A 19,182-nucleotide genomic window follows, 5' to 3' on the forward strand; every position below is an offset into this window, starting at 1 on the left:
GGCTCTTTAGCCAATGATATGCAGTGCTCCATTCATTTCAATTTTGGGTAAACAGGTGGCCAAAACAGCTGCAGGAGATAGTTAAGTTGTACATCTTTCTGAGTCTCTAAAGAAAAAGAAAAAAAATGACCAGTTGCTTATTTCCATTTACAAATAAATAATTAAATGAAATGATGCAACTGATCATCAACTGACAGAAGCATAATGGTGTAGTGGATAGAGCATGGGCCTGATAGAACGTCATGGGTTCTAATCCTGGTGCCGCCTCTTTTCTGTTCTGTGACCTTGGGCAAGTCACTTCACTTCTCTGGACCTCAGTTTCCTCATCTGTAAAATGAGGATTGAGTCTGTGAGCCCCATGTGGGACAGGAACTGAGCCCATCCCAATTTGCTTGTATCCAACCCACAACTTAGTACAGTGCCTGGCACATATTAAGAGCTTAACAAATATCATAGTTATTATTACTTTTATTATTATCATCACTGTGGAGTTCAAATTAGCAGAAACCAGAGGCCTTCCTTGGCTCTCATTTCACAAAGTGATGTTTTCTTAAATATGCACAGATATAAGAAGAGAAGGCTATCTCTCATCAGTACTTGTACTTATTGAGCACTTTTGTGCAATGCACTGTGCTCAGTAAGATATTTGGAGTCTAATCAAGAGAGAAGTAGTATGGCTCAGTGGAAAGAGCCCGGGCTTTCGAGTCAGAGGTCATGGGTTCAAATCCCAGCTCCGCCAACTACCAGCTGTGTGACTTTGGGCAAGTCACTTCACTTCTCTGTGCCTTTGGGACCTCATCTGGAAAATGGGGATTAAGACTGTGAGCCCCCCGTGGGCCAATCTGATCACCTTGTAACCTCCCCAGCGCTTAGAACAGTGCTTTGCACATAGTAAGCACTTAATAAATGCCATTACTATTATTATTAATCAGAGAAAAAGAGGTTTGAGTATAGAGGATTCAAGTCCTGCCACCCATTTGTTGTGAGGTTTTGGACACCGTGAGTGGCAAAAAGTGGCTGTCATTCAGACAAAGATGTATATAGATGGCTATAAATTGGTAATGTTTTTTCACATTCAAAGTTGACTCTCCTGAACATGGTAACCATAGAGGTCTCAAACTGTCAGCTGGAATTCTTACCTGACTTATTTTTAGCCATAATAACTTGAGTCTCATTCATCTTCTCCGTGTGGATCACTGGTAAAAGACAAACAAGATGCCTGACAAGGATGGCAAGATGACCACAGCTAGAGATCTCCAGGCATCTTCTTTAGCACCTGCACACATGCTGTGTCCATAGACATCTCCCTGATACCAATTTCTCTTATTTTGCTGAGAGTCTGTGAATCACTACCACGTATGGTGTGTATATATACATATTCCTGCAAGTACTTATGCATAAAAAGTGGAGAGTGTTTGAGAGTCCAAGAGAAAGGGAAGGAGAGAGAGAAAAAGAGAGAGAGGGGAGAGGGAAGAGAGAGAAAGGAAAAAAGAAAGAGAGGGAGGGGGAGAGACAGAGAGAAGGGAAGAGAGAGAAAGAGGCAGCATGACCTAATGGAAAGAGCAAGGTCCTGGAAGTCAGAGGACTTAAATTTTGATCCTGGCTTCGCTGCTTATCTGATGTGTGTCCTTGGGCAAGTCACTTCTGTGACACATCTGTAAAATGAAGATTAAGACTGTGAGTCCTATGTGGGACATGGACTGTGTCCAACCTGATTAGCTTGTATCTGCCCCAGTGCTTAGTATAGTGTGCCTGGCATATAGTAAGTGCTTAACAAATATGAGAGAGAGAGAGAGAGAGAGAGAGAAAGAGAGCAAGCACATGAAAGAGAAAGAATGCACAAAAAGAGGACACTACTGAAGGAGAGACCCTTTTCACGAGTGAGTGTACGGCTGGGAAGACCAATGCATGGCCAATGATTATCACTGTCCTTGATTTTAGTGAACAAATAGGGAATGAAGGAAAACAGGTTGTCTGTCACCCAATCAAAAAATAAAATAGCAACAGGCTCTAGATATGCATTCTAGGTGAAAAGTACCAAACTCCCTTCTGTTCTCTGTAAAGTCAACATAAGATCTGCAAGGTAAAAAGACTGATATCTTCTGACTTGGGAAATACAGGAAGAAAAGTATTAAGGAGAGCCAATTACAATCCATATTTAAGTGTCACCCCCAAGTGTCCGGCCAGTCTTGAAACCAAGAGATATAACTGCTTCTGCATGGGGCTCACATTCTTTGCTTTTAACATTGCCACTTATGCTGTTAATAAATACCCAACCTCTCATATCCTACCAATGGAATGAGGACCCAGAAGTGAACTGCTAACTATAATCCTAGGCCAAGGAACAAAGAGCGAGAGGTGCAATGATTTGTTCAAGTTGTCAAATGAATCAGTAGCATTGGCAGAACTTGATCCAAGATCGCTGGATTTACAGTCTTGATTCATTAGACTCCTTACCTCTCTGATCATCAATTGAATTTGAAAGTAGTCAGATTATTAAAGAACCAGATTTTAAAATCTTAAATTGGTTTCTTAGCACTGGTCACTAATTTAGTTGCTAAACTTATAGAAAGTGCACTTAGAAAAAAAACAACCTCCAGTAGTTGCAGAGCTATTCAAGCAAATGGTATGTAGAGTTAAGAAGAACAATGTGGTTCTGATTCATCATTTATTTAAAACTGATGTTGATTCTCTTTTCCAGCTGCAAGGCCTTCGGCTATGAAACCAGAACAGGACAAGCCACAGCAATAAAATAACAAGGATCCTAAAATTTTGGTGAGAAATATAAAAACCACTATATTACCTTCATGTCTTTGCAACACACTTTCCTACTGTACAAACTGTTTTAGTCAACTAAGCTGGATGAGCGATTGAACGTGACAATACATGCAAATCAGTTTTCATTTTTAATATGAATATTTGGCTCCCTGTGCTCACTTTCCATAGCTGAGGTACATTTTTGTTTTCAAGTTTTTAATGTGAACTGGAACATGGCACACAAAAGGTTAACCCAATGTGTTTCATTTAAGTCATGCCAGTTTTTATTTGAGTCACCTGGGGCCTCGCTCAGCAATCCTTGGCATCTGGGATGAAAATAAAGGGGACATAGCTTGCTCAACAACAACAAATGCCTAGACAAGCTGAGATTGGACCCATTGATGAAGTCAGATTTCTGGGATTCCAATAGAAGCCAGGAAAATGACCTAGGGGAGAATAAGTGGGAAATAAGAAGTTAAGACCAGGACTGTTTTTCACCATAAGCTGAAATTTCAAATGTGTGAGAACCCTCTACTTCTAAACATGATGGTGTGCTCTGACTGGTGGAAGGAGAGGAGTGTGGTCCCAAATGAAGCTTCATTGTGCCCACTTACCACACAAAGAAGCTGAAGGAACTGTGTGAAGGAGAGAAGGGAGAAGGTCATTTCAGAGAATCATCCATTGCTTTGGGTGTTATTGCCATTTAGGACACATTTTTTTTTTTTGGTAACTTGCTACTGTTCCTCTGCCCCTTGCAATTCTATAGAGGTTGGAAACTCACATGTTGTAATGGGACTTTTTTCCCATTGGTACCTGATGAGCTGACTATGCACTGAACATTTTATGATTGTAAAGATTGTTTTGTACAAGGGTGAGGCAACATGGCCTAGTAGAAAGAATGCAAGCCTGGGAATCAGAGGACCTGGGTTCTAATTGTGTCTCTGCAACTTGCCATCTGTTGGGCAAGTAAGTTACTTAACTACTTTTCGCATGTTTCCTCATCTGTAAAATGTGGATTCAATGACTGTTCTCCCTCTCCCTACAGCTGACCTGATTATCTTGTATCTAACCCAGGGCTTAGTAAAAAGTAAGCACTTAACAAATACTACAGTTATTAATAGAAAATCCTTAGGTCAAATCCCTGTTGGAGATTGGAGGTAAATCCTTGAGAGAAGCTCATTTTGAGCGAATAAGTATAGTCTTCTGTTCAATTTGATTTAAGAGTGTGTTCGGGGCATAGTGTTCTCTAAAATGTCACTTTGACCATGATGATGAAAATTAGACTTCTGTACCCTCACTAATAGTAGAAACAGTATTTATTAAGCACTTACTGGGTGCAGAGAACTGTACTAAGTCCTGGGAAAGAATACACAGGTGGGAAAATTAGAGATACTCCCTGGCTCTCAGTGAGCTCAAAATCCAATAATAACAATAATAATAATTGTGGTATTTGTTAAGCGCTTACTCTGTACCAGATACTTCACCAAGTGCTAGGGTGGATACAAGTAAATCCGGTTGGACACAGTCTTTGTCCCACGTGGGGCTCATAGTCTTAATCCCCATTTTACAGATGAGATAACTGAGGCTCAGAGAAGTGAAGTGACTTGCCCAAGGCCACACAGCAGACAAGTGGCAGAATTGGGATTAGAACCTGTGACCTTCTGTCTCCCAGGCCCGTGCTCTATCCACTATATAATAATAAAAACAGGTAACAGACCATCAGGAGAGAAGAACGAAACACTCTAACGACATAAACATAAGAACAAAGATCTATAGGGTGCTGTGGTAGAGGGGCAAAATTTCAGGCCCCTAACTAAATTTGCCCCTCTCAGGGTCACACCTGGAGAGTTTCCAGTTCTCTACCAGTCTTGAATTCAGGAGGAAGAGTCAAGCAAAGGCATGGCCATTCCATTCCTAGCTTGGGCAATGGCTAGAAGGTGGGAGGCACTCTGCTACAAGTCAAAACTCACCTGTGCTGGGCAGCAGCAGCATGGGAGAGAGTCAAGGGCAGAGACTCGTTTACTGCGTGGAAGGAGGCAATGGTAAACCACTTCCATATTTTTACCAAGAAAACTCTAAGGATACACTACTAGAATGATTGCAGGTGGAAGTGGGGTATTCTGAGAGATGTGTCCATGGCATCGCTCCTTGTCTTCCCTCCCAAACCTTGTCCTCTCCCTGACTTTCCCATCTCTGTTGACGGCACTACCATCCTTCCCGTCTCACAAGCCCGCAACCTTGGTGTCATCCTCGACTCCGCTCTCTCATTCACCCCTCACATCCAAGCCGTCACCAAAACCTGCCGGTCTCAGCTCCGCAACATTGCCAAGATCCGCCCTTTCCTCTCCATCCAAACTGCTACCCTGCTCATTCAAGCTCTCATCCTATCCCGTCTGGACTACTGCACCAGCCTTCTCTCTGATCTCCCATCCTCGTGTCTCTCCCCACTTCAATCCATACTTCATGCTGCTGCCCGGATTATCTTTGTCCAGAAACGCTCTGGGCATATTACTCCCCTCCTCAAAAATCTCCAGTGGCTACCAATCAATCTGCGCATCAGGCAGAAACTCCTCACTCTGGGCTTCAAGGCTCTCCATCACCTCGCCCCCTCCTACCTCACCTCCCTTCTCTCCTTCTACTGCCCAGCCCGCAACCTCCGCTCCTCCACCACTAATCTCCTCACTGTACCTCGTTCTCGCCTGTCCCGCCGTCGACCCCCGGCCCACGTCCTCCCCTGGGCCTGGAATGCCCTCCCTTTGCCCCTCCGCCAAGCTAGCTCTCTTCCTCCCTTCAAGGCCCTGCTGAGAGCTCACCTCCTCCAGGAGGCCTTCCCAGACTGAGCCCCTTCCTTCCTCTCCCCCTCGTCCCCCTCTCCATCCCCCCATCTTACCTCCTTCCCTTCCCCACAGCACCTGTATATATGTATATATGGTTGTACATATTTATTACTCTATTTATTTATTTATTTTACTTGTACATTTCTATCCTATTTATTTTATTTTGTTGGTATGTTTGGTTCTGTTCTCTGTCTCCCCCTTTTAGACTGTGAGCCCACTGTTGGGTAGGGACTGTCCCTATGTGTTGCCAATTTGTACTTCCCAAGCGCTTAGTACAGTGCTCTGCACATAGTAAGCGCTCAATAAATATGATTGATTGATTGATTGACTGATCGCTATGGGTTGAGCACAACTTGTCAGCATAATACAAGACAAGAAAATGTGAAAAGGAGAAGAGTTGGGGTGAAGCTATTGGCCTCAGTTTCAACCCACTGAGTTATGTGGGCTACCTCTCATCCCCACCTGCCCCAGATCTGGGCTACCTGCAACAGCAGTGTAGATGGATGAAATGGCCTGTTGGTCCCTGAGGGTGAACCTGAGGAGTTCTTGAAAGCCGGAACTGAGAGGTAGGAGGTGAGGCTCAACATGGAAGGGTGATGTGACTAGCAGGATGAAAAGCTGGGTGGGAGTGCTGGGAGATGGAAGTAGGAGAACAAATGCTGGAGATAGGAATGGTGGAATGGAAGGGAGAGAGGGTATGGTTGTGCGTAAGCACACGTGCAAGTGGGTGAGACTGTGTAACTTCAATGCTGTTTTTTTTTTTAAGAATTTTGTTTCTCCACCCAAAAGGTTCTACTTTTGGCGGCAAATAGTTTGCAGATTTTAGTTATAAGAAGCACTATATAGGGCCATATCTCTCCAAGTATGTTAGGTTTTCTGCCAAGGTATGACCCTTTTTGACTGCTTGCCACCCTAAGCTGGGTATCATAGTTCCTTACAAACCACCAGGTGCAGGGAGGCATTTATTAAATCCTTTCAATGATGATTCAGTGCAGGAAGGTGGTAAGTTAATGAAAAGCACCCTGGCTTTCTGCAAGAATTGATGCCCTTCCAAAAGGTGGCAGGCGTAGCTTACTCCTTAGCAATATCTAGCGCACTGAAGGGGAAGTGTTTTAATAAAAAGGGTGTGCTCTTTAGCCACCTGAAAGTTTGCTTTTTTGCAGAGGTGGGGGAAGTTTAATCCATGTTTATGAACTCTGAGATCCCAAGATGAAAGTGGCTAAAATGCAAATTATTTCTGCTATTCTTGGCTGACATACATATCCAGAAAACAGCTGGCACAGACAGATGTGGCCTGCAGAGAATTCAGTCAGCCCTCACTCGTGTGATCCATCTGTAATCCTTTCTTCAACAAAAAATGGTTTTCCCTCTTCCATGCAATGTATCCACCAGGTTTCCCTCAATTTTTGTAATGGTATTTTTTAAGAGCTTATTATAATAATAAAAATAAGGATGGCATTTATTAAGCACTTACTATGTGCAAAGCACTGTTATAAGCACTGGGGAGGTTACAAGGTGATCAGGTTGTCCCATGGGGGGCTCACAGTCTTAATCCCCATTTGACAGATGAGGTAACTGAGGCACAGAGAAGTTAAATGACACCCAGATCTACATCTCTGCCTCTGCTCTCTCCCCCTCCCTCCAGGCTCGCATCTCCTCCTGCCTTCAGGACATCTCCATCTGGATGTCCGCCCGCCACCTAAAGCTCAACATGTCGAAGACTGAGCTCCTTGTCTTCCCTCCCAAACCTTGTCCTCTCCCTGACTTTCCCATCTCTGTTGACGGCACTACCATCCTTCCCGTCTCACAAGCCCGCAACCTTGGTGTCATCCTCGACTCCGCTCTCTCATTCACCCCTCACATCCAAGCCGTCACCAAAACCTGCCGGTCTCAGCTCCGCAACATTGCCAAGATCCGCCCTTTCCTCTCCATTCAAACCGCTACCCTGCTAATTCAAGCTCTCATCCTATCCCGTCTGGACTACTGCACTAGCCTTCTCTCTGATCTCCCATCCTCGTGTCTCTCTCCACTTCAATCCATACTTCATGCTGCTGCCCGGATTATCTTTGTCCAGAAACGCTCTGGACATATTACTCCCCTCCTCAAAAACCTCCAATGGCTACCGATCAATCTGCGCATCAGGCAGAAACTCCTCACCCTGGGCTTCAAGGCTCTCCATCACCTCGCCCCCTCCTACCTCACCTCCCTTCTCTCCTTCTACTGCCCAGCCCGCACCCTCCGCTCCTCCACCACTAATCTCCTCACTGTACCTCGCTCTCGCCTGTCCCGCCATCGACCCCCGGCCCACGTCATCCCCCGGGCCTGGAATGCCCTCCCTCTGCCCATCCGCCAAGCTAGCTCTCTTCCTCCCTTCAAGGCCCTGCTGAGAGCTCACCTCCTCCAGGAGGCCTTCCCAGATTGAGCCCCTTCTTTCCTCTCCCCCTCGTCCCCCTCTCCATCCCCCCGCCTTACCGCCTTCCCTTCCCCACAGCACCTGTATATATGTATATATGGTTGTACATATTTATTACTCTATTTATTTATTTATTTATTTATTTTACTTGTACATTTCTATCCTACTTATTTTATTTTGTTGGTATGTTTGGTTCTGTTCTCTGTCTCCCCCTTTTAGACTGTGAGCCCACTGTTGGGTAGGGACTGTCTCTATGTGATGCCAATTTGTACTTCCCAAGCGCTTAGTACAGTGCTCTGCACATAGTAAGCGCTCAATAAATACGATTGATTGATTGATTGATTGATTAAATGACTTGCCCAAAGTCACACAGCTGACAAGTGGCAGAGCCGGAATTTGAACCCATGACCTCTGACTCCAAAGCCCATGCTCTTTCCACTGAGAGACGCTGTTTCTCATGCTAATCAATATGCTAAGGAAACATATTGAGACAGTTTCCATGAAAAGGATAACTGAGATATACAATCAATGTTCTAACTCTGCCTCGAGATCAGTCTGCAGTCCAGGGTCAATTGGTACTCACAAATCTGATCATTCCTGTGCCTGATCTTGAAAAGTGATTGATTGCTTTAATGAGGGGTTCAGGATGCTGCTTTGGCTGACTCTAGCACTGGCATCTTCATCTCATGCAATCCAAGAGAAAGAAGGGGATAGAGTGGATAAGAGAGGGAAAAAGGAAGGAGTTATTTTCTCTTTTCTGTCCTTGCTAGACCACTGCATCTTGCACTTGGCAAAGCTCAAGGGGAGAATCAGGCTGATAACTTGCAGTTCATTCATTCATCCGGTAGATTCATTTGACAACTCCTGTGTACATATCACTGTTCTAAGCTCTTGGGAGAGTTCAGTAAAAGTTAAAGATGCGGTCTCTGCCCTTGAGGAGTTTACAATTTAGTGAGCTCTGATCAACCTTTCCTCTCAATAGCCTGTGAGACAATAATCACTTGACTACCGGGAATTATTGTACCTCCAAAAGAAATCAGCCAGATGAAGTGATAGCAAACCCTTTTTTCTCCATTTTGCAGAGCTGGAAATCAGTCAGTAAATCAACCAATGGTAGTTGCTGCAGGCTTATTGGGTGTAAATCACTGTACTACGTGCTTGGGAGAGTACAATACAAGAGAGTTGGTAGACAGGAATCAAGCTCTCAGCTACTGGAAAACCAAGGGAATTGGGTCATAAATATGGCTCACCTTCTAAGCTTAATGTTACAATCCTTCTGTGGTCCACGAATCGCTCACCAAGTCAGTGGTAAAGCTATGAATGAGTTCAGAAAATCTTTCTGATGATTCAGTGCACAACTCATGATACCACCCAACCCAATAGTTACTGCCTAATGATACCCTTTTTAAAGATCATACTTTACCTTTCATGCACTCTTTTATGCAACTACAGATGACACAAATGAAACTTTTCAGTGAAAAGGATTTTTTTTCCCCATTATAATAGAGTGGAGGTCTTTTGGGGACACTGGAGATGTTATTACTTTGATTTAATGTTCCTGACATTTGTAAGGGGAGAATCTTCAGAATCCTAATCCCAGCTTTCCCACTGACTATTGGGTCGACAGTCAGGGCTATATAAATTGCTTAATGAGATCAACTAATTATGCCTGTTGAGTGCCAGACAGATCCAGAGCAACAATCTTCCAACAAAGAGGTATCGGTAATACTGTCACTAATTTTCCGAATGGTATTCAGAAAGACCAAGTGACGCTGTGTAGTAAAAGCTCATGCCCGTTTAACTATCAATTACCCAAACACATTCTGAAGGAAATATTTTCAGAAATAAGGTGAGCCAAGTTACAACCTTTCCTGGAGAAGTCAATTTCAGGCCTAATGCCTGTCACATACATGACTGTTTCCTTCTCTAATATGATGAATGAAAATTACCGCTGACATATTGTTGATATTCAACAAGGACACTATTCCTGTTGCAAAGTTCGAACAAGTTGAAGTTAGTACTGTCCTGACAAAAAACAGAAACCTGAGATGCCTTTGGAAACACTGGTATCCATGCAGTACCCCCATTAAGAACATAAGAGCCTAAGAAACCCCTTATTGGGTTAGAAACAACAGTCCTACTGATGGGAGAATGTTAATAGTTGTTTCCATCCTCATCACCCAGACTAATGGTTTTATGGACAAATCGTTTGCCATCTCTAACTGTGGACCTTTTCTCCAGTTCAATCAATCAATGGCATTTACTGAGGGCTGTGTACAGAGCATCCTACTAAGTGGTTTGTAGTAGAAGCAAAACCCAAAAGCAGGAGAAGCAGTGTGGCTTAGTGGAAAGAGAGCTGGCTTGGGAGTCAGAGGACATGGGTTATAATCCCACCTCCACCACTTGTCTGCTTTGTGACCTTGGGCAAGTCACTTAACTTCTCTGTGCCTCAGTTACCTCAGCTGTAAAATGAGGATTAAGACTGTGAGCCCCACGTGGGACAACCTGATTGCCTTGTATCTACCCCAGTGCTTAGAACAATGCTTGGCACATAGTAAGTGCTTAACAAATACCATCATCATCATTATTATTACTATTATTATATCTTCCTAGAATGGGTTCAAGCCAGCTGCTTCCACTTTCTCTCCCCAGAGTTCCTTTTTGACCCGCAATCCAGTTTCCATATCCTTCACTGCACTAAGACTACTCCCTCCGAGGCCACAAGTAAATCTCATCCTCGTCAAATTGAACAGAATTTACGCCATCCTAACGAATGCCTTCAACACTATGGACCACTCAACTGGAAATAATTAACTTTGGCTTTTCTGATTCCTTCCTCCCACTCTCCTTTCATTTTAACGGTACTTGGTAATCACTTAATAGGTGCCAAGGACTGTATTAAGTGCTGGGGTAGATAGTTACAAGATAATCAGCTTGGATATAGTCCCTGTCTCACATGGGGCTCACAGTCTAAGCAGGAGGGAGTGGGATTGAATCCCCATTTTATGGGTGAGGTAGCTAAGGCACAGAAAAGTTAAGTGACTTGCCTAAGATCACACAGCAGACAAGTGGTGTTGACAGGATTAGAACCCAGATCCTTTTAACTCACAGGCCCATGCACTTTTCCTTAGGCCCTGCTTCTCCATACTTTCTTGGGTGACAAATACACGCTTTCTACCTGCTTTGCAAAAATGTTTTTCCTGCATTTGTTTCATGCTTCACTGGATAACTGGTCTCCCAGGAGAGAGGAGGAGCAGCTCCCGTCCCAGCCATCGCCATCCACCGGGCCAATCCTTGCAGCCTTAGAGGAGCTGGAGAAGGCCACAGGGACCTTGAAAGGTCCCCGCTTTCAACCTAGCTGAGTCAGCAGGGAGAAGAGTAGAGCAGCGAAGGCAAGTTTCCTACTCCCTCCCCGTTTCTGTCTCTTCCACTCCTCTGACTCATCTTCCCCCACCTCCTCCTTCCTCTTCCTCTGTGCACGTCTGGGTCTCTGTTTATGTATCTGGTTTTCTATCTCTGTGAGTGAGGAGGTGGAGTGGAGGCCTACGACTGTATATCACACCTATGCGAAACTTAGGTTTTTGGCTAGTGGTTTTCTCTAGCGGCAAAACCATACCCATTTTTTTTTAAATCCCCGTCCCGATGATGCCAAGCATTTTGTTGACCTTTTTGCTGCTACTGTCTGTTGAACCAACGATTTGAGGATGAATCAAGATGAATCAGCAGTAACTCCAAATTCTCTTTTCTGAACTGTACTGCATACAATCAATTGTATAATTTTGTTGTACTGTACTTTCCCAAGCACTTAGTGCAGTGCTCTGAACATAGTAAGTGCTCAATAAATACTACTAATTGATTGATTCTTTTTTTTTTTTTGGCAATACAGGTTCAGACCTTGTATTTAGTACATTATTATTTTCAGTGGTATTTATTGAGCATCTACTGTATGCAGAGTACAGCGCTTAGTACAGTGCTCTGCACACAGTAAGCGCTCAATAAATACGATTGATTGATTGCAGAGAACTGCATTAAGTGCTTGGCAGAGTATAATGGAAGAGATATATTTCCTGCCATCAAGGAGCTTACAATCTTATAGAGTATCAGACAGACAAAAACTAATTGGGAGTACTTTACCCTAGCTCACTGCCTTGCTTACAAGTCTTCTAGACTGTTAAGTTCATTTTGGGCAGGGAAGGTGCCTCCCAATTCTGTCATATTATATGCTCCCAAGCACTTAGTACAGAGCTCTGCACACCTTAAACTCTCAATAAATACTACTGATTGACTGTCCTTGCTCATATTGAAGTTCATGTGTCAATCCTTCAATGGTATTCAATGAACACTTACTGTGTACAGAGCACTATACTAAGAGGTTGTGAGAATACAATAGAGTTAGTTTAGTTAGTAATTTACATTCTAGTTGGGGAGACTGACATTTTGGCCCACTCAATGTAATGAGGTCTTCCTGCAATTTATCCCTGTCTTGTTGGCTTCCCACCATATGGAGAAACTTAGGGTCATCTGCAAACTGGGAGATTTTATTTTGCACTTCCTCCTCCAGATTATTTATGAAGGACAGAGCACATCAATGGAGGATCACTTATTTATATTTTCTACCTAGATGAACAAATAATCTCTACCTTTCATTTCCTAGCAATTAACCAGTTTTTAGATCATGACCAACCTTACCTTCCAATCCCATATATACTCCACTGGGGTTTTTTTTGGTTTTGGTTTTGTTGTTGTTTTTAAAACTTTAATGAGGAACTTGGTCCAAAGCCTTTAGAAAATGTAATTTTGTCCACTAGTTACCTCTATCCACATGTTTATTGGCAGCTTTGGACATATGATATTCCCTCCAATCCCACAGCACTTATGTACATATCTTTAAATTATATATTACAAATTTCTTATTCATCTGTATTAATGATCGTCTCTCCTTCCAGACTGAAAGCTAGTTCTGGGCAGTGAATGTGTCCACTCACTCGTATTGTAGTCCCCCAAATGCTTAGTGCAGTGCTTTGCACACAGTAAGTGCTCAATTAATACCATTGATTGATGTTCAAGGAAATGTAGGGTAATTTCCCCCTTCAGACACCAATGTTCTCCCCTAAAATTTCACTGAATTTTTCTAAGTGTTCCCTCATTGTATACTTCATAAAAGTGTCTTCCAATTTGCTTGGTATAAAAGTGAAATTCACAGGTCTAAAATTCCCAAGATCACCCTTGGACCTCTTTTTAGAAATAGGAGTGCACTGACGATCTAACAGCTCTCCAGTACAATAGCCATTCATAATGAAAAGTTACACACGCTTACCAAGTACCACTTAAAGGGATTGTCATCCAAACCTGGTGATTTGGTTATATTAATTTTGTACTAAAACAGTCTGGATAACTACCACAGTTTGATCCGGGTTACTGATCTATTTGCAATGAAAAATTAATTTGAATGTAGCCCTTCTTGTAAAAAGAAATACTCCTGGAAATTAACCTTTGGCCATCTGAATTAATGTTTGCACACATCAGAAATTTTGCCACTGGTCATTTATTTGCATCGAGTGTGTCAATTTGGTCTAAAACCACCTTTAAGTTTAGGGCAATTGATCTGGTTACTCAATCCTATTTAAAAATAATAAATGCTAATATGGGGGTGAGAACTGCTTCCTCATTAGAGACCAAATTGAATAATTTACTGAGTCACTTGATTTTTTACCCTTTCTAGCCTTGAGTGCTCCTTTTCCATCAAGTTCATCGTTGCCCTAATGATTCCTTAACCACCTTCTAGCTTTAGATATACTTGAAGAATCCTTCGTTAGCTTTAGCATCCCTTAAAATGTCCTCTTTAAACTTCTTTCTGGCCCTCCAAATTTCCTGTCTGTACCTGACCTGGCAGTCTCTATGGATTTTCCTTGTCTCCTTTCTTAGTGAAAGCTGATTACAGTCACAGAGTAGGGCAAACTAAATCCTGAAGCTGCTGCTGCACTACACTATGAGAAGCAGCGCGGCTTAGTGGAAAGAGCGTGGGCTTGGGAGTCGGAGGACATGGGCTCTATTCCCACCTCCACCACTTGTCTGCTGTGTGACCTTGGGCAAGTCACATAACTTCTCTGTGCCTCAGTTACCTCATCTGTAAAATGGGGATTAAAAATGTGAGCCCCATGTGGGACAACCTGATTACCCTGTATCTACCCCAATGCTTGGCACATAGTAAGCGCTTAAAAATACCATCATAAGTATCATTATTATTATACTGAGTAGCGCCAAACTCAATGGAGTACAAGCTTGAAGAATATTAGATATACCAACCCCCTTTTCCCCCTTCATTGATCAATCAGTGGTATTTACTGAGTGTACTATGTGCAGAGGACTGTACTAAGTGCATGGGAGAATACAACAAAGTTGATAGACACATTCCCTGACCACAATGAGTTTAAAGTCTAGAGGGAGAGAGAGAGACATCAATATAAATAAATAATTTACAGATAAGTACATAAGCACTATGGAGCTGGGGGGGGGGGGGGGGGGGGACGGGTAACTACCAAATGCTCACAGGGTATGGATCCAAGCGCATAGATGATGCAGAAGGGAGAGGGAGCTGGGGAAGAGTACTAAATTAGGGAAGGCCTCTTAAAGGAGAAGTGACCCTTCATCTACTCTATCCATTCTTTCACAATTTCACCCTCTCCCCAACAAGATGAAATAAGGCCAAAGATATAGAAGGCGGTGGAGCAATCATTTTTGCTTGTTGATAGGTCAAGTGGTCTGATAAATAAGGGAATGTGCCTATAAAGTCAGTCAACTATGGACAATTAATTGCATTTATTGAGCACCTACTGTGTCCAAGCATAGCCTCAAACTGCACATAAGTAAATCCTAGGGCATTTTTAATCCAGGTGGCAGGTGAGTCTAGCTGACAGGTTATTTGGACAAGGACCCAGGACCACTGAGTGCCTTTCCCAGGTCTACTGAAGATCGGTTGGGGCACCTTGGCCAAGGAATTATCTTTCTGAACTTCTCGTTCTCTCTGAAAACTAGAAAATGGAAGTGGGGAGAGGGAGTAAGTAGTGCTCGATTTGTGCTGGGGCTCAAGCTCAGGCCCGATAGGTAAAGCCCCAGAATATGTTTCAGAGCCGAATGCCTTTTAGGGTGGAGCCACTGTGGGCACAGTCCTGACCAGACAGATGGTGGGATTCAGCAATGCCAGGGGCCACCAGAGACCAGATTAAGGAGACATGCGTAGTTCAGCTAGTGGGGCTTCTCCTCATCCAGCAGCCTTCTCCCGACCTCCAACTCTTCGTGGGCAAGAATAACTTTACTCAACAATGGAAGCAGTACCGGATTGCCAGGTTGATGTCCTGGCAGTTCTCCCAGGTTAAGTTAATTCTATAGGGGAGAGAAGAGACCCGCAGCAGAGTCACATCCAAAAATTCCCATCTTTTCAATCAGAAAACTAAAAATTAGCCTTAATCTTCCCATCACCCATCATGAGAAGTAACATGATCTACTGAAAAAAGCACAGGCCTGGAAGTCAGAAGGACCTGGGTTCTAATCCTGACTTGGCCACTTGTCTGCAGTGTGATCTTGGGCAAGTCACTTCACTTCTCTGGGCCTCGGTTCCCTCATCTGTAAAATGGAGACTAAGACTGTCAATCCCCAAGTGGGACATGCACTATGTCCAACCTGATTGGCTTGTATTTACCCCAGTGCTTAGTACAGTCCCTTGCATGCAGTAAATACTGAACAAAAACCATTAAAAAGACTGACCTTCAATGTACCACTGCAGCTCTTTTTGTTTCCTACATTCTCTATTAAAGGCATCTCTAAAAATGATCCTCCAATGTAACAAAACTGGAAGATCTTCTCATTGAGTGTTGCCAAAACTGAGCTTTCAGAGGGAGTTAGGTCAATGAGAAATCCTTCAAGGGGTGGGGGGTAGGGTGGAGGGTGTGTGTGTGTGTGTGCGTGTGTGCGTGTGTGTGTGTGTCTACCATGTGTGCATATGCATCCAGAGATCAGGATTTTTTTCCCATGATTTTTCATCATCTTTTAGTAATAGCCCTGTGTTTTTACAGAACAAAACATGCCACAGGGAAGAAACATGTACTTTCCCCAGCATGAATCATTCTCAGCATCCGTATTATACAGTTGTGATGATCATACACCACCCTGGCAAGTAGAACAATTGTGGCCCTAATGACCTGAACTATTTGAAACCAAAGGAAAAAGTAGACTCAAAACCAGTGATTGAGCCAAATTACAATACTGTCATTTGAATAAAGAAGAACTAAATCTCTAAGTAAAGGGAACGGGGAAAGTGGGTTTGGGAAAGGTTAGGAGAAACCTGATGACTCAGTAAAGAATAAGGGACATTTCAGAGGCATTTAAGAGAACCAACAGCCAGACAAGATCCAGGAACCACTGAAGAAATGACCCAAGCGACATCCCAAAACACTATTTAATGGCATGTTTCTCAAGATGAGCTTAACTCCCAATTGGTCAAATGGTGCAGCACCCTGTGTCTCAAACTAAGGGAAGAATCTGTGAGTTTGTGAGTGCAATTATAACTGAGGAGGCCAGGAGCTGTGGCAGAATGAGAGATTGCCTACGAGGTTCTAGTCTATAAAAAGATTTTCAGTGTGCTTCCCCGCCCCGCCCCCCAACACCACAGTGACTAATTTTGAAGCATTTTAGAGAGTGCGGGAAGGGAGAGGCAGAAAACATTCTTTCAGTTGGAGGTAGGACGTGGGCAGCGGGGAGGGTGAAAATGAGTGCCACCCAGGTTCCCGACTCTTGTGGCTGGGTCTTTGCAGTCATGCTGGAGGAAATAGCCGCTTCTCCTTTGATGGCTACAACCAAGAAGTGCTTCATCTCCCCAGGGATAGGAAGTAAGTTCTCTCAAAAGCCTAGCCTTCTACTGACCTTCACTTTCGCATCATAGCACATTTCTAGAGGGTCACAAGTTCCGGCAGGAAAAACTCCACATTCAGTTGGAGCGGCCCTACTGCCGGCATGTTCCTTCCTGCCTTGCTTCTTCGCTGATCATCTGTAATTGCATACCTTGGCCCCATTTAAGCAAATGAGACTGGTTCCTTGAAGGTTACTAATGCGGCAATCCACGAGACGCAGTGTGGCTTGGTAGATAGAATGCAGGCCCTGGAGTTAGAAGGTCCTGAGTTCTAATACCGGCTCCGCCACTTGTCTGCTGTATGACCTTGGGCCAGTCACTTCACTTCTCTGTGCCTCAGTTACCTATTCTGTAAAATGGAGATTGTGAGCCCCATGTGGGACTCACTGAGGATTAAGACTGTGAGTCTTAGGTGGGACAGGGACTGTGTCCAACTCGATTATCTTATATCTACTTTGATGCACAGACCAGTGCCTTGCACACAGTAATTGCTTAACAAATACCACAAATCACCATTATTACTATTCTCAACTGGGACAACAGGGAAGATATCAGCAAAACAAAAAAATGAAACTTAAAAAGTAAATTGAAATCCCTGCTGCCCTCTTCTCTTGCTGCTTAGGAAAAGAAGGGTTGGGGGTGGGGGATTAGCTTGTATCTTCCCCAATGTTTTGTGCCGTGCCTGGAACATAGTAAGGGCTTAACAGATAACATTAAAAACAAACATATAAACATGACCGGGCAAAGCTTGGGCCCATTTGCATGAATACTTTCAGGCCTCATTTAGATATCACATCAAATGGTAGTTTTTCTTTCTCACACCTGGAGGGAATGCCTTTGGAGGCAAAGCCAGGTAGGTGAGTTTGTGAAAAGAGCAGTCCCCTATTGTGGGGTTATCTGATTTCCATGCTAAGACTGTGATCAATCAATAAATTAATCAGTCAGCCATATTTATTGAGCACTTAATACATACTAAGCACTTGGTTGAGTACAGTACAATAGAACTAGCAGATCCTGCCCATAATGAGGTTGGGGGGAGATAGACATTAATATGAGTCTTCTCCTTTACCCCTCAAATATTCTCAGAACCATAGCATTCACCTGTAGGGATCCAGAGATAGGCCAGTGAAGCCTGTGGCTTTTGGCACCCCTAGGAAAACGTCTAAAGTTCACACTAACCTCAGGGACATTCAGCCATCTGCTTAAGATTACCAGTGGCCTACATAAACTATGATTGTCTATTTGGAGTCTGGCAGAAAATGCCCAAATACAACAAACCTCATCTCTGACCACTATCTCTTCCTCAGACACTGAGTTTTAAGCTCTCCAAGGTAGGATCCTGCCTGGGCGGGGCCTAGCCCAACGGTCATTCATTCATTCATTCATTCAATCGTATTTATTGAGCGCTTACTGTGTGCAGAGCACTGTACTAAGCACTTGGGAAGTACAAGTTGGCAACATTTAGAGATGGTCCCTACCCAACAGCAGGTTCACAGTCTAGAAGGGGGAGACAGACAACAAAACAAAACATATTAACAAAATAAAATAAATAGAATAAATATGTACAAGTAAAATAAATAGAGTAACAAATATGTACAAACATATATACATATATATAGGTGCTGTGGGGAGGGGAAGGAGGTAAGGCGGGGGGGGATGGGGAGGGGACGGAGCGGGAGAGGAAGGAGGGGGCTCAGTCTGGGAAGGCCTCCTGGAGGAGGTGACCTCTCAGTAGGGCTTTGAAGGGAGGAAGAGAGCTAGCTTGGCGGAGGTGTGGAGGGAGGGCAACGGTCCTGTGAGCTGAATTGGAGGGATTGGGTGGGCCTTCCAACCCTGTCAATCTCGTTGATTTTGGGTCAAGCTATAACAACTCTTCCATCACCTTCTCCTTGCCTACCCCAACCTCTGACCCCTCCTTTCCTAAGCAGCAAGAGGGAGGCAGGGATTTCAATTTACTTTTTAAGTTTCATTTTTTATTTTGACGATATCTTCCCTGTTGTCCCAGCTGGGAATAGTAATAATAGTGATTGTGGTATTTATTAAGCACTTACTGTGTGCAAGGCACTGTTCTATGCATCAAAGTAGATATAAAATAATCAGATTGGAAAGAGTCCCTGCCCCGCCTAAGACTCACAGTCTTAATCCCCATTTTACAGATGAAGAAACTGAAGCCCACAGAAGAGAAGTGACTTGTTCAAGGTCACACAGCAGACAGGTGGTGGGGCTGGGATTAGAACCCAGGTCCTTTGGACTCCCAGGCTGTGCTCTAT

The 19,182-nt window shown here is 43.7% G+C and overlaps 1 protein-coding gene and 1 non-coding gene across 2 annotated transcripts in view; one reads left to right on the forward strand and one right to left on the reverse strand.

Annotated features, from left to right (window-relative positions):
* Nucleotides 1–19,182, reverse strand: part of LOC119930838 (LIM domain containing preferred translocation partner in lipoma) — a 728,061-nt gene that overhangs the window by 179,133 nt on the left and 529,746 nt on the right.
* Nucleotides 4,580–4,717, forward strand: LOC119931222. The gene has a single exon (XR_005452076.1). It is a non-coding gene; the product is annotated as a small nucleolar RNA SNORA7 (small nucleolar RNA).

Source organism: Tachyglossus aculeatus, chromosome 7 (genome assembly GCF_015852505.1).
Source record: "Tachyglossus aculeatus isolate mTacAcu1 chromosome 7, mTacAcu1.pri, whole genome shotgun sequence".
NCBI lineage: Eukaryota > Metazoa > Chordata > Mammalia > Monotremata > Tachyglossidae > Tachyglossus > Tachyglossus aculeatus.